The sequence below is a fragment of the Eptatretus burgeri genome, chromosome 13 (genome assembly GCF_056783735.1).
Source record: "Eptatretus burgeri isolate ZD-2024b chromosome 13, Ebu_testis_v1, whole genome shotgun sequence".
In the NCBI taxonomy this organism is placed as follows: Eukaryota; Metazoa; Chordata; class Myxini; order Myxiniformes; family Myxinidae; genus Eptatretus; species Eptatretus burgeri.
The window spans coordinates 5,781,810-5,794,138 of record NC_140973.1 but is presented as its reverse complement, the minus strand read 5'-3'; the positions used below and the strand labels follow the sequence as shown (position 1 = coordinate 5,794,138).

Sequence of the window (12,329 nt, the reverse complement as noted above, 5' to 3'; positions counted from 1 at the left end):
TTTTAGTCCGTTAAGACCCTTTACACTCTATAGACCCCTTCGACCTTTAGACCCCTTATGACCCTTTAAGAGTTTAAACCCTCATCGACCATTTAGACCTTTAGACCCCTTATGACCCTTTAAGAGTTTAAACCCTCATCGACCATTTAGACCTTTAGACCCCTTATGATCCTTTAAGAGTTTAAATCCTCATCGACCATTTAGACCTTAAGACCCCTTATGATCCTTTAAGAGTTTAAACCCTCATTGACCATTTAGACCTTTAGATCCTTATGACCCTTTAAGAGTTTAAACCCTCATCGACCATTTAGACTTTTAGACCCCTTATGACCCTTTAAGAGTTTAAACCCTCATCGACCATTTAGACCTTGAGATCCTTATGACCCTTTAAGAGTTTAAACCCTCATCGACCATTTAGACCTTAAGACCCCTTATGATCCTTGAAGAGTTTAAACCCTCATTGACCATTTAGACCTTTAGATCCTTATGACCCTTTAAGAGTTTAAACCCTCATCGACCATTTAGACCTTTAGATCCTTATGACCCTTTAACCCCTAACAGACCATTTAGACCTTTAAACCCTTTAGATCCTTTTAGTCCTTATAAGACCTTTTAGTCCCTTTAAGACCCTTCCAACACTTTAGACGTCTTAGATACTTTACACCCCTCTATGGTGTAAAAGGGTTTAAGGGTCCTTTCATTAATTCCTGGTGTTGGCTTGATGACTGGAGTGGTGGCATGGGATCTGAGGGTCCCGAGTTCAAATCCTGCTCGGCTGTTGGATTAATACCAGGTGGGATTGACTCAGCCTGTCATCCTTTCGAGATCGGCAAAATGAGTCTTCCATCGAATCAAACTAAAAATCGACTCGATCCCCGAATGTACCCAAACTACGACCGTCCTCAATTGGAAGACGAGCATCTGTCCCACTTTGGACTATTCATTTCAACATGCCATAGCCAACTGAAGAAAAATAGCTTTCAAAATCTATCTGAACACAACATCCTTCAAAAAGACTCAAATCAAGTTCAAGGTTACATGCTTACGGACAACGTCTTCCGAGGAAGGACAATCCAAAGATCTTTTTGTATACAAAAATCAAGGCTTGGGAAAGAGTTGGAACACAGAACAGATCAGGATGCGACAGAACAAAAGGAACAGCAGAAAGAAAAGGGGGAAACTGCCAACAGCAGGGCTGATGGACAAAATAGAGGGAGACTTGGGCAAATAATGGATGGGGGTAAGAATGAGGGATATGGGAAGATGCAGGGAGTGGACAAGATGGATACAGGAGCAAACTCTCAGGAAGGAACAACTGGAAAAAAAAAAAACATTGGGGGGAGTGGGATGGGGTGGTGATTTAGCAGGCATAGAAGAGATCATGGTTGTGGATGGGGGAGATGGTGAACAGCTGTCTTGAAAACCTGCAGGGATGAATGATATTGAAGAGAACGATTCACAAATGCCAAGGATCGACACCAGATTAAATCGTTATAAATATAAAAGGTGCAAAGAGATTTGGATCTGGTCAGACAGATGTTACATTCAGTCATTTAAAGACCCTTGATTCTCTACACATCATTGATTTTGATGGAATAAAAACCGACAAGAAGGTTAAAAGAGAAATGACTGAAATGAGACAAAATCCTGTCCCTGCTTTCACCAAACCAATGATTTTGAACTTGAACAGCACTGAACAAATTACTGTTGGACATTTAAATGTGTACACTACTTTTTGGAGAAATCAAAGATTTGACGAGTGAATCAAAACGATCGATATATGCGAAGACTGATGTAATGGGTTTCACAGAAACCTACTTGACTACAAACGACAACTATCCATAAATGACTATGTTCCATTCAGACAGGAAGTGTTTCGTGAACATCATCACCAAGAGAAACAAACATGGTGATTCATGGTGAGAAACCAAAGGAACCACAATTGGTAAACGTTCGTGGTTTGGAATCTAAAGTCGAAGTCTTGGAAATTGCAAAATCATGACTTGTAGTTGCTGTTTTCTACAGAAAACAATCTCACAGTATGAGAGATTTCCTCACCTCTTTGGAGGAACTGTGGTACTCAGGCCATCACATCCCCCCCAACGATTATGATGGGTGACCTTAATGAAAACTTTGAATCTCGGTCAAATTCACAACTTCATTGACTTATGAGCAATTATGGATTCACATAATACGTCACACAATCAACAACGGATGGGGTATCTCTGTTAGATCAGGCCTAATTAATCAGAAACAAGAAAACGAGCAATCAGAGATTGCAGACCCTCACCAGGACTTGTTTTGTGTGGTGTATTTTGTATGGTGTATGTGTGCTGGTGTGTTACTTAATTAATAAGAGACGTAATTATAACTGCCACTTCATAACTGCTGGCAGTGATGACCGGGTACCAAGACGTCCCACTTTGATGCAATCCTGCTTTGATCGGACATCTGACCGTGACCCATGACGTGTTTTTATTATTATTCTTCAATTGAATTTAGAATGGGATTAAAATAAATTCAAATTCAAATCAAATGGAAGACCAAATCGGTACAGTCCTGCATTGGAGTCATCAGAAGGAACCCGAACAAGCAAAAAGCAAAGATGAAGTCATCAGGAGGAACTTGGATAGGATTCGCATTTGAGCTGCTTCTCCTCTACCCGCAAACACATTCAGGCACAGCCAAGAGTGTTTTTCCAAAAAAAATAAAAATAACCCACATAAAATTTTTTTATAAATCTGCCTGCTATACCAAGCGTCCTATCAAGTTGAAATTTAAAACATTTATCCTGCATCTCTACTTGATCATAATTTTGAAGTTTCACATTGATTGATTAAGTGGTTCCTGAGAAAACATTATTTAATGTTTTCTTCAATCCAATGTGGCTGCTAAACCATGTGACCTATCAATTATTCCTTAAAAAAAAATTGTACACCCAAGGCTTGGGGCACATTTATATGAAGTTTCACCTCGATCTGTCTAGCTGTTCTGGAAAGAAGATTTTTTTTTGTTTTAGGGTAAATCCAATATGGCTGCCAAACCATGTGACCAATGGTGGTGGTCGTATGGCAGCTTCGCTGCCGAGGTAGCCACCATTTCTTGAAGCGCAACTGTGTTGCTGATGCAGTGCCCCTCTACCAGTACACACGCTAGAACTCGTACTCATTTCGCCAACCTCGGAAGGATGACAGGCTGAGTCAACCCCCTGGTGTATTAATTCAGTGGCCTAACGGGGCTTGAACTCAGGACCTTTTGGATCCCAAGCTGGATCCCAAGCCGCTGCCCGAACCACAGAGCCAACACCAAGCTGTTGGATAGGTGGTGATACCTGCAAAGTTTCACCTCAATCTGTTCAACCACTTCAGAGAAGAAGATTTTTGAAGGTTTAAAACAAACAAAACAATATGGCTGCCGAATCACGTGACCGATGACGTCATCAAAATGTTTCCTGTGGACCATTTTATTCCCAGATGACCCTCAAAAATTTTCATACTGATGAGATGTAGCGTTCTACATATGCAACTATGACGTCATAACGAAGGCACCTATGACATCATTAAAATTACACATTCTCCATGAGGAGTACTTGCTGTGTGCCAGGTTTCAATTTTTTCCTTGGTGTGATTTCAGAGATACAGAGATCCAAATTTTTTCCGTTTTTCCAACATGGCCACCACACCACGTGACCTATGACGTCATAATAATGATTGAAACATACTACATGAGTAGTCACACCGATGGTGACAATTTGTTCTCAATCCGACAAGCAGTTGCGGAGAGAAACATGAAAGTTCTGTGCGGACAAACAGACAAACAAGCAAACAAGAAGATGAAGCACGAAACTTGCAAAATCCATAAAACAAATTTAACCTCAAAAATAATTGGTGGTTGAATTCAATGACCAAATGTGCAACTTCTCTTCAAATTTCAAGTGCATCGGATGAAAATTGACAATTTTAGAAATCTCACCTTCGTTATGTTGGGTGCGTACCACTTTATAAATGTTGGGTACAACCTTAGAAATACCACCACCTTGGGCCTATGTTGACCTTTTGGTCCATGTTGACCTCAAAAATAATTGGTTGATTGAATTCAGTGACCTGAAATGTAAATCCTCTTCAAATTTCAAGTCAATCGGATGAAAATTGAGGATTTTAGAAATCTCACCTTAGTTTTTGGCCTTTCGCCTATGTTGACCTTTTGACCTCAAAAACAATAGGCTTCTTCTCGAGGACAAACTCTACCATGTGGTGAAGTTTCGCGAAGATCAGTTTAAAATTGTGACCTGTAGGTGACAAACAGACAGACAGACAGACAGACAGAATAACAAAATCGACGAACCAATATACTTGAAAAATCTTCGATTTTGCAAGGAACAAATGGACCTAAACGCAATTATTCCCTCTCCTTCGGCGACAATAATGATACAGATACATAGACGAGTTGATGTCCATGACATATATTATTCGCACCATAATGATGTGTTCCTGACCACTAAGTATTGACCTGAAAATTCAGCCGAGACTGAGAGAAGTTCGGTCGAGACCGTATATTCTTGATACATGAAACACCCTGCAACCCATGCAGGCAGAAAACAGACTTTTTGGAACGCCGGCCACATTTTCCATCCAATCATCATGTAACTTGTTAAAAAACAAAATTATCCATGGATAGACGTGGCGATGTTGAAAGAGTCATATAAATCACTCAATACAAGCAGTTGTGGAGAAAACGAATTTAAAAAGCAAAATAGAAGGGCACTCGGTAGAGCGCATACCTCCGCCACGTAATACCTGATCCATGAGAAGATATCGGGCCCAATCAATACATTTTTGAAATATCATGATATACAGTACTATATCGTTTTTGGCCCAATCTCTCAATGGTGAAGAATGGCTTTGAAAATTAAATAATTCTCGTGGTCAGATCCGGATTCAGATCTTCACCAAAATCGAATAAATTCGTTCTTGTCCCACACCCAACGTGTCCACCAAGTTTCGTCCGAATCCGTCCACAACCTTTTGAGATATCATGCTATACATTATTTTTAGCCCTGTCTCTCAATGGTGAAGGATCACTTTAAAAATTCGAGTCGTCTTACTCTTATCTGGATCCGGATCTTCACCAAAATCTAATAATTTCTTCCTTGTCACAAATCAAACCTGTCCACAAAATTTAATCCGGATCCGTCTGACAACTTTTTGAGATATCCTGCACACAAACAAACAGACAGACAAACAAACAAACTAGAACGGGCACTCGGTCGAGCGCATACCTTCGCCGCCGCAACTTTTTTCCGGGCACATTTGAAAAACGTCATTTTAAAACGTCCATGACGTCACAACCGTCAGTCCGATTGACGTCAAATTTGGTGTGTAACCTCCTTGAAGGCAGTCCAACAAAATGGAATGATAAACACTGAAAAATTAAAAAGTTGAAAAATGACGTCATCTTTTGACGTCATTTTGACGCACTTCCGGGGACGTCACGTCCAACCAGGGACTACCATTCTGAAAGCTCGTAGTTCACTGAACGTTTTAACATTGGTTTCATGTCAATAGCTCTATTAGATCTGAAGCTATGCCTCCAAGTATATTTTGACCTTGAGTGTGACCTTGACCTTGACTACAGAGTTAATTGGCAAAACCTGTACATCAATAAACAGATATTTTGGTACTGATCCTAATGCCTGGATTTGGGAGACTTTGCTTTATAAATTATATAGATATTTGAATGTAAACTATCAGGACATTTTAGCCACAATTGAAAAACATCATGTTAAAATGTCAATGACGTCATAACGGTCAGTCCGATCGAAGTCAAATTTGGTGTGTGACGTCCTTAAGGTAAGTCCTACAAAACGGTGTGATCAAAACTGATGAGATCGAAAATTGAAAATTTACGTCATCTTGTGACGTCATTTAGACGCACTTCCGATGACGTTATGTCAAATCCGACACTACATATCCGAAAGTTATCTCGTCATGGAACAATATGGTGGTGGTTGCATGTCGATAGCTGTATTATGAAGGAAGTTATGCTCAAAAGAGTTTTTTTGACCTTTTCATGACCTTGACCTTGACCTTTGACCCGATTGCTCCCAAAATCTAATCAAATCGTCCTTGGATACTCACGAATCATCCCACCAAATTTCATGCAATTCGGTTTTATACTTTCTGAGTTATGTGAATAACAAACAAACACACATATTCACAAATAAATAAATACACAGCAACCAAAACATAACTTTTCGCAGAATGCGAAGGTAATAAACCAATGTCACCCGCAGGGTGACCCGTATCTTGCCAAAAGGTGACCACGTGTGACTTCTTTAAGGTCACACTGAGGTGAACAGAGCTGCTATCCACCAGGAGCGACTCCTTGAGGAATATCTGCCTACGAGAGATTCCGATGAGAATCGTTCTACAGAGTAACCATGAAAAATATGCTTTTGCCTCATAACGTCACCAAATGACGTCATAATGTCTCAAGCTTGACATATCTAGAAAGCACTCATCGAGGTGTTCAATTTGAGGTACTACACGATATGGTTCCTAAAACTTGAAAATTTGACCTTGGGGTCAAATATGTTTGACCTCAGGCGCTAACCATGAAGGTCAAGGCCAATCGCCACCAAAAATTAATCAGCTGAGCGCCAGACAATGAACTATATTCCCATGAAGTTTGAAGACGATCCGATCAAAATTACTCAAAAAATAAGGGTTTCGTCGACTCCCCTGATTTGCGACAAAGTGACCTTGACCTTTGACCTTGACCTTCAAAATTTTATGTGCTGAAAGGGACCTCTATAGGCCTCTGATATGCGAAGTTACAAAAATTTCCAATGATAACTGTGCTCTGCAGAATTTTTTATACGTGATTACAGACAAACAAACAAAAAAAAACATACAAGCTGGCTAACATATCTTGCAAAAACTTCGTTTTGGCAAGATAACAAAGACAGACAAACAGACGAAGACGGACAAACAAACAAACAAACAGAGAGGGGTGAAAACTTAACCTCATTCACCTGCGGTTGCAGAGGTAATAAAGATGAAAACGTGAGGGAGGGGGGGAAAGACAAGTGAGTATCTCGGCCGACGTTCCACAACATGATCAAGCATGGTTATGAATGCCTATTACTCATACAATCATATGTAAAAATATATACATATATACAGGGTGTGTCAATAAAAGGTTAACCACTTCAAAACTTTATCAACCAAAACATTGAGTAATAAAACAAAATATTAACTCAGAAAATGAAAACCAAATCATGGAAAAATCAAACTCTGTTGAGGTGTTCGATGTGACCACCCCCAGAGTGTGAGCCCCCCCCCCCACACACACACACACACACACACACACACACACACACACATACATACACACACACATACACACACACACACACACACACACACACACACACACACACACACACACACACACACACACACACACACACACACACACACTGGGAAGTTCTCGATGATGTTTCTGCAAGTTTTAATGGTTACCGTCTGCACATAAGCCTCAACTGCTGCCTTCAGATCAAGTTCAGATCTGGGGTGTTCCTTGTAGATGTTGTCCTTACAAGCTTCCCAAAAGAAGAAATCCAGTGGATTGAGGTCGGAGCCATGTGGAGACCATTCATCCTCCATACACAAACTGAGAACTCGTTTGAATTTTTGATGCAGAAAGGCAATTGTTTCATTGGCTGTATGCGGGGTAGCACCGTTTTGAACGAATCACTGTCACCGGAGGGCTGCAGCGCTCATCAATTGCTTCAAGTCTTCGTAAAATGTGTTGACAATCGACTGGTATCGTTCTTGATTGATGTTAACCGTTCTTCCGTTTTTGTCTTCAAACCAATATGGCCCAAACACACCTCTGTAGCTGACAGCCACAAAAGCAGTGACTTTCCGACCCTTAAGCGACTTCTCTTCAACCTCATCTGGGCGTTGACTTTCCCAGAAAATGTTGTTGTGTGACTTGACAGCACCATTGACATGAAGGTGTACCTCGTCACTAAACCACACATCACGAATCCAGTTTGGGGTTTCCTCCATCTTCTGCTGCAGCATCTCACACATAGTGAGTCGTGTTGCTTCATCCCCATCGATCAATTTATGGGCTGTTGTGATGTGATAAGGAAAGAGGTTTAAATTTTGTTTCATTATTCTTCTGCTACTGCTGGGAGTGAGACCCAGTTCAGCCTATCTTTGTCGATGCGATTTCTTCAGGCTTTGCATGACTACTGACTCACAAACTCGTTCCATGTTTCCTTCACACCATACACTTCCTGGGCGACCGGACCTTCCCTTGTTAATGTTGCAAATCGTCCCTTCACTTTTAAACTTTTTCAAAAGTTTCCAAATGGCTGGCTTGCTTGGCTTGTTTCTGCGATGCACTACATATTCAGCACAGAACCTCATCTGGATGGAAGCAATTGATTTGGTCTCAAAATACCACTTGACAATGTTTACTCTTTGTTCTGCAGAAAACGTCATTTTTCCATTGAATACGTTGGTTATTCTTGAATGATTTCTCTTGAAGATCATTGATCACTCCTGCAAAACAAACAAAAAATTAAGGTAATGAATGAAAGTACAAAGGTCATTTGAAGCGGTTCACCTTTGATTGACAGACCCTGTGTATATATATACGTATATGTATATATATATATATATATATATATATATATATATATATATATATATATATATATATATTTATATGTTGTTAAGGATTCAGCAGTGGCGGGGAGATTCGAAAGGCACCCAAGTCAGCTCCAATCTGTTGCCAGTTTGGGTTTTCGCACCCTTCTCTCGACAGCCAAATGTTGAATATTTGGCGTCACTTAACCACCGCCGTCTCCAGGGTTATAACGCCGGCTGGTTCGGCACAGGCCTCGGGTCACGTGCCTCGAATCGCGATACCAACATATACCTGGACCTTACCAGTTGGAGGAATAGACCCCAGTAGCAGACTGGTTTTGTCAGAGACCGAGCGAGACCTGTGAGGCCGAGAGAGAAACGAAAATCCAATTTCTAAAGCCTGCTCCTGGATGCAGCACCTCCAACTCTGCAAGAACCCATGCGGAGCTGTCCATTTTGGTTTCCGTCCCCTGGCTCAAGTTCTGTCCTGGTGGCATTTCTATTTCCCCTTGCATCTCTAACCTATTTCCTACATCACCACTCATTCCATGCTCAGGACTCCCACACACAGCAGGCTGCACACATTCCAAGGTTATGTGTTGACCTTCCACACATTCAACCTTGCTGCGTACTGACCAACTGCCTCGCACTCCAGGGTTACATTCTCGACCGCCATGTGAGTACCCACACACGTTTCAGCCTTGGCAGCACACACCGGTGCTGTAGTCTGGACTGTGGGCTCACAGCATTCATTCACAGGCACTCCACACACACATTCAGGGGTCACGCATACGTGCACCCCATCGGACAGAGTCTCTTCATTAACATAAAATTCAATTCCTACCTTAAGCTCATCATCTGCACCATGTGTACATGTGCCCTCATACCTGCTTCATTCCAGTCACCTCTGTCCGGTCGCTTCTCTCCAGCAGGTTACTTATCAGTGGTTCGCCACACTCCTCTGGGGCTGTCAGCTCCACTTGCTGGACCTGCTCAAAATGTGTTTCATTCGTGAACAACCCCGTATGCTACCTCAATGTCTCCTTCACCAGGGTTTGCTCTAATTGTGATTTCATCCGACGAGTGATGTCAATCAAGTCCTGCACCACTAACATTACTCCCTGTGGTGATGTCACACATCCCACATTATTGTGCAGTCCTACTTCCTGGCTCCATTCTCCTTTCCATTTGAGTCGTTCTTCCTCTCTGAGCCTTTTTAGTTGTTCGTTATCTTTCCAGAGTTTTTCCATCTCCCGAACTCCAACCTTGCTCTCTCCTTTAGTTGGTCAATTTCCAATTCATGTTCTTTTTGTTTCCTCTTCGCTTCTTCCCATAATTCCTCTCTCATCTCCGCACCTCTTTCGCATGCTTCCTCCCTCCTTTCGTCCATTCTCTTACCGTATCCTTCGCTAGTTTCTAGTTGACGTGCCAGTTCATTTCCCCTGCACTCCGATTTCCAAAGCTGTTCTGACTTTTCCAACAATTCTTTCCTTTTCTCCAGATTTTTCTCTCCTCTTTTTCTCTCCCGTTCCAGGCTTTCTCTTATCCGATTGCCTGATCTTGCCTCTTTCTTCAGTTGTCTCAATTCCAAATCGTGCTCCCGTTTTTCCTCTTCCAGCTTTATTTCCCATTCTTCTTCCAAGCTCTCCCTATCCCGGGAGTTTCTAATTTGCTCCTCCTCTATTCCTTTGTTCAGTTCGCTCTTCTCATGTTCCAACCTACGGGTAAACCATTCTACTTTCATCATTTCTCCACGTAGTTCCCCGCCTGTGTTGGCCAAGTCATTTTCCAGCCACCGAATTCATTCCTGTGCATTGTCCAATTGTTGTGACTGCCCGTGCACATAATTTTCCTGAACCTCGTCTGTCTGCCGTTGTGCCTCGTCCAATTTAATTTGTAACTCCTCTATATAATTCTCACCACACTCCACATGTTCCCAGGTATCCCCCAATCGTGCATGAAGCTCGTCAATGTATGCGTAGTCGTCCCGCTTCGTTTGCCATGGTGCATGCCGTGTCCACGTGGTTCGAACCGGTCGGTGAGAACGTTTTCTTCGTGCTGTGCGGTTCGTTGCGCTATTTATAGTAACCTACTCCCGCTTCGTGTCGCGTTGAGGTGGAGCCGCGCCGCCATTTTGCGACTCCATTTTTCATTATAATCTCGAAGTTTTACACCCGATCCGCTCAAAATAAAATCAAAGCAAATTTGGAATTTGCGAGCGTCGTATTTTTTTTTTCGCGCGCCTCTTGTAACCAATGCTCAAGGTGCGAACGACACCAGATGTTGCTGAATCGGTGTCCTGCAAATCTATTGAGGTGGAGGGATTCTCATCCCAATCCTGACTACCAATTGTTAAGGATTCAGCGGTGGCGGGGAGATTCGATTGGCAACCAAATCGGCTCCAATCCGTAGCCAGTTTGGGTTTTCGCACCCTTCTCTCGACAGTCAAATGTTGAATATTCGGCGTCACTTAACCACCGCCATCTCCAGGGTTATAATGCCGGCTGGTTCGTCACAGGCCTCGGGTCACGCGCCTCGAATCACGATACCAACGTACACCTGGACCTTACCAGTTGGGAGAATAGACCCCGGTTACAGACTGGTTTTGTCAGAGACCGAGTGAATTCTGCCAGTCTGTAACCATTTTGTTTTTTATCTCCAAATCGAGCGGATCGTTTGTCGGCGCAGCACGAATTAATTCAAAGCGGCAACTTCATACGAATCAGCCAGATTTATTGGGGACACATCGGGGAACACGTCACAAGCAAAGCATTCACGACAATGTTATAATTAATCTATAACCCGTTCTTAACTAGGGAGCTACGGATTACGGGTTTCGAAGGGGACCCTAACGAGATAAAGCTGAGACAACATGCAGACAAGACACAGAGTACTTGGCGATGCTTCATGGACGAGAGGAAAAAGTGTCAAAGGCCCGAATGCGGCTCGCAACAAGCCGATTTCAATGGATTCGAGCACCCAGCTCGAAGATGCAGCGTGGCAAGATGGCGGCATCGTGCATTTGTCGCAGTCCTCACGCACGCAGCCTCGGCATGTTCAAACCCCGCGCAAGGTCGACGGCCCAAGACAAAAGATCTGTGGTATGCTCCAGCTGGCTTTTCACAAGGTCCAGCATAAGTCCAGGCCTGGCCTGTTCACCAGACAAGGCTAAATCGAGGTGTTGGGCTCCGCAGGTTGGGTCCATGGCCGAGGAGGCACCGCCGGCCAAAACCACTCCTCCACAAAGTCAATCGCCCGACTCGACGTGCAGGCAGCCTCTCCCACTGCCAAAATGGCAGACTCGACGTGCAGGCAGTTTCTCTAACTGCCAAATGGCAGACTCGGCGCACTCAGTTTCCCTCTCGCCTCTCGGCTGACTGCAGTTTTACTTCTCCTTTCCGGCGCTCACTCGCCTCAAAGCCGACTGGCTCTTCCCTTCAGTTTCACTTCCTTCTCTAGGCCACCCCCCCCTCTCAGTGCGCTGGGCAGAGTCTCCTTCGGAGAGGGGAATGAAGAAGAAGAACCTCTCGGTCCACCACCACTGTACGAACAATAAACAGCCTCTTCACCTCCCAACACACATGTAATGTCCATTTACCGAACAACCTGGCTAAACATGCATTTAATGGGGGATCTGGGCTAATCCTATATTTAATTACACACTAA

At 43.0% G+C, this 12,329-nt stretch overlaps 1 long non-coding RNA gene across 4 annotated transcripts in view; it reads right to left on the bottom strand.

Moving 5' to 3' along the window:
- The window catches only part of LOC147013730 (uncharacterized), a 35,576-nt gene extending 29,094 nt beyond the window's left edge, over positions 1-6,482 (bottom strand). For 3 of the 4 annotated variants that reach the window (XR_015050495.1, XR_015050492.1, XR_015050493.1), the window contains exon 1: positions 4,171-6,482. This is a non-coding gene — a long non-coding RNA (uncharacterized LOC147013730). The remainder of the gene's footprint in view (positions 1-4,170) is intronic. The other variant, XR_015050494.1, reaches the window with a different exon arrangement.
- Positions 6,483-12,329: the final 5,847 nt, after the last annotated feature.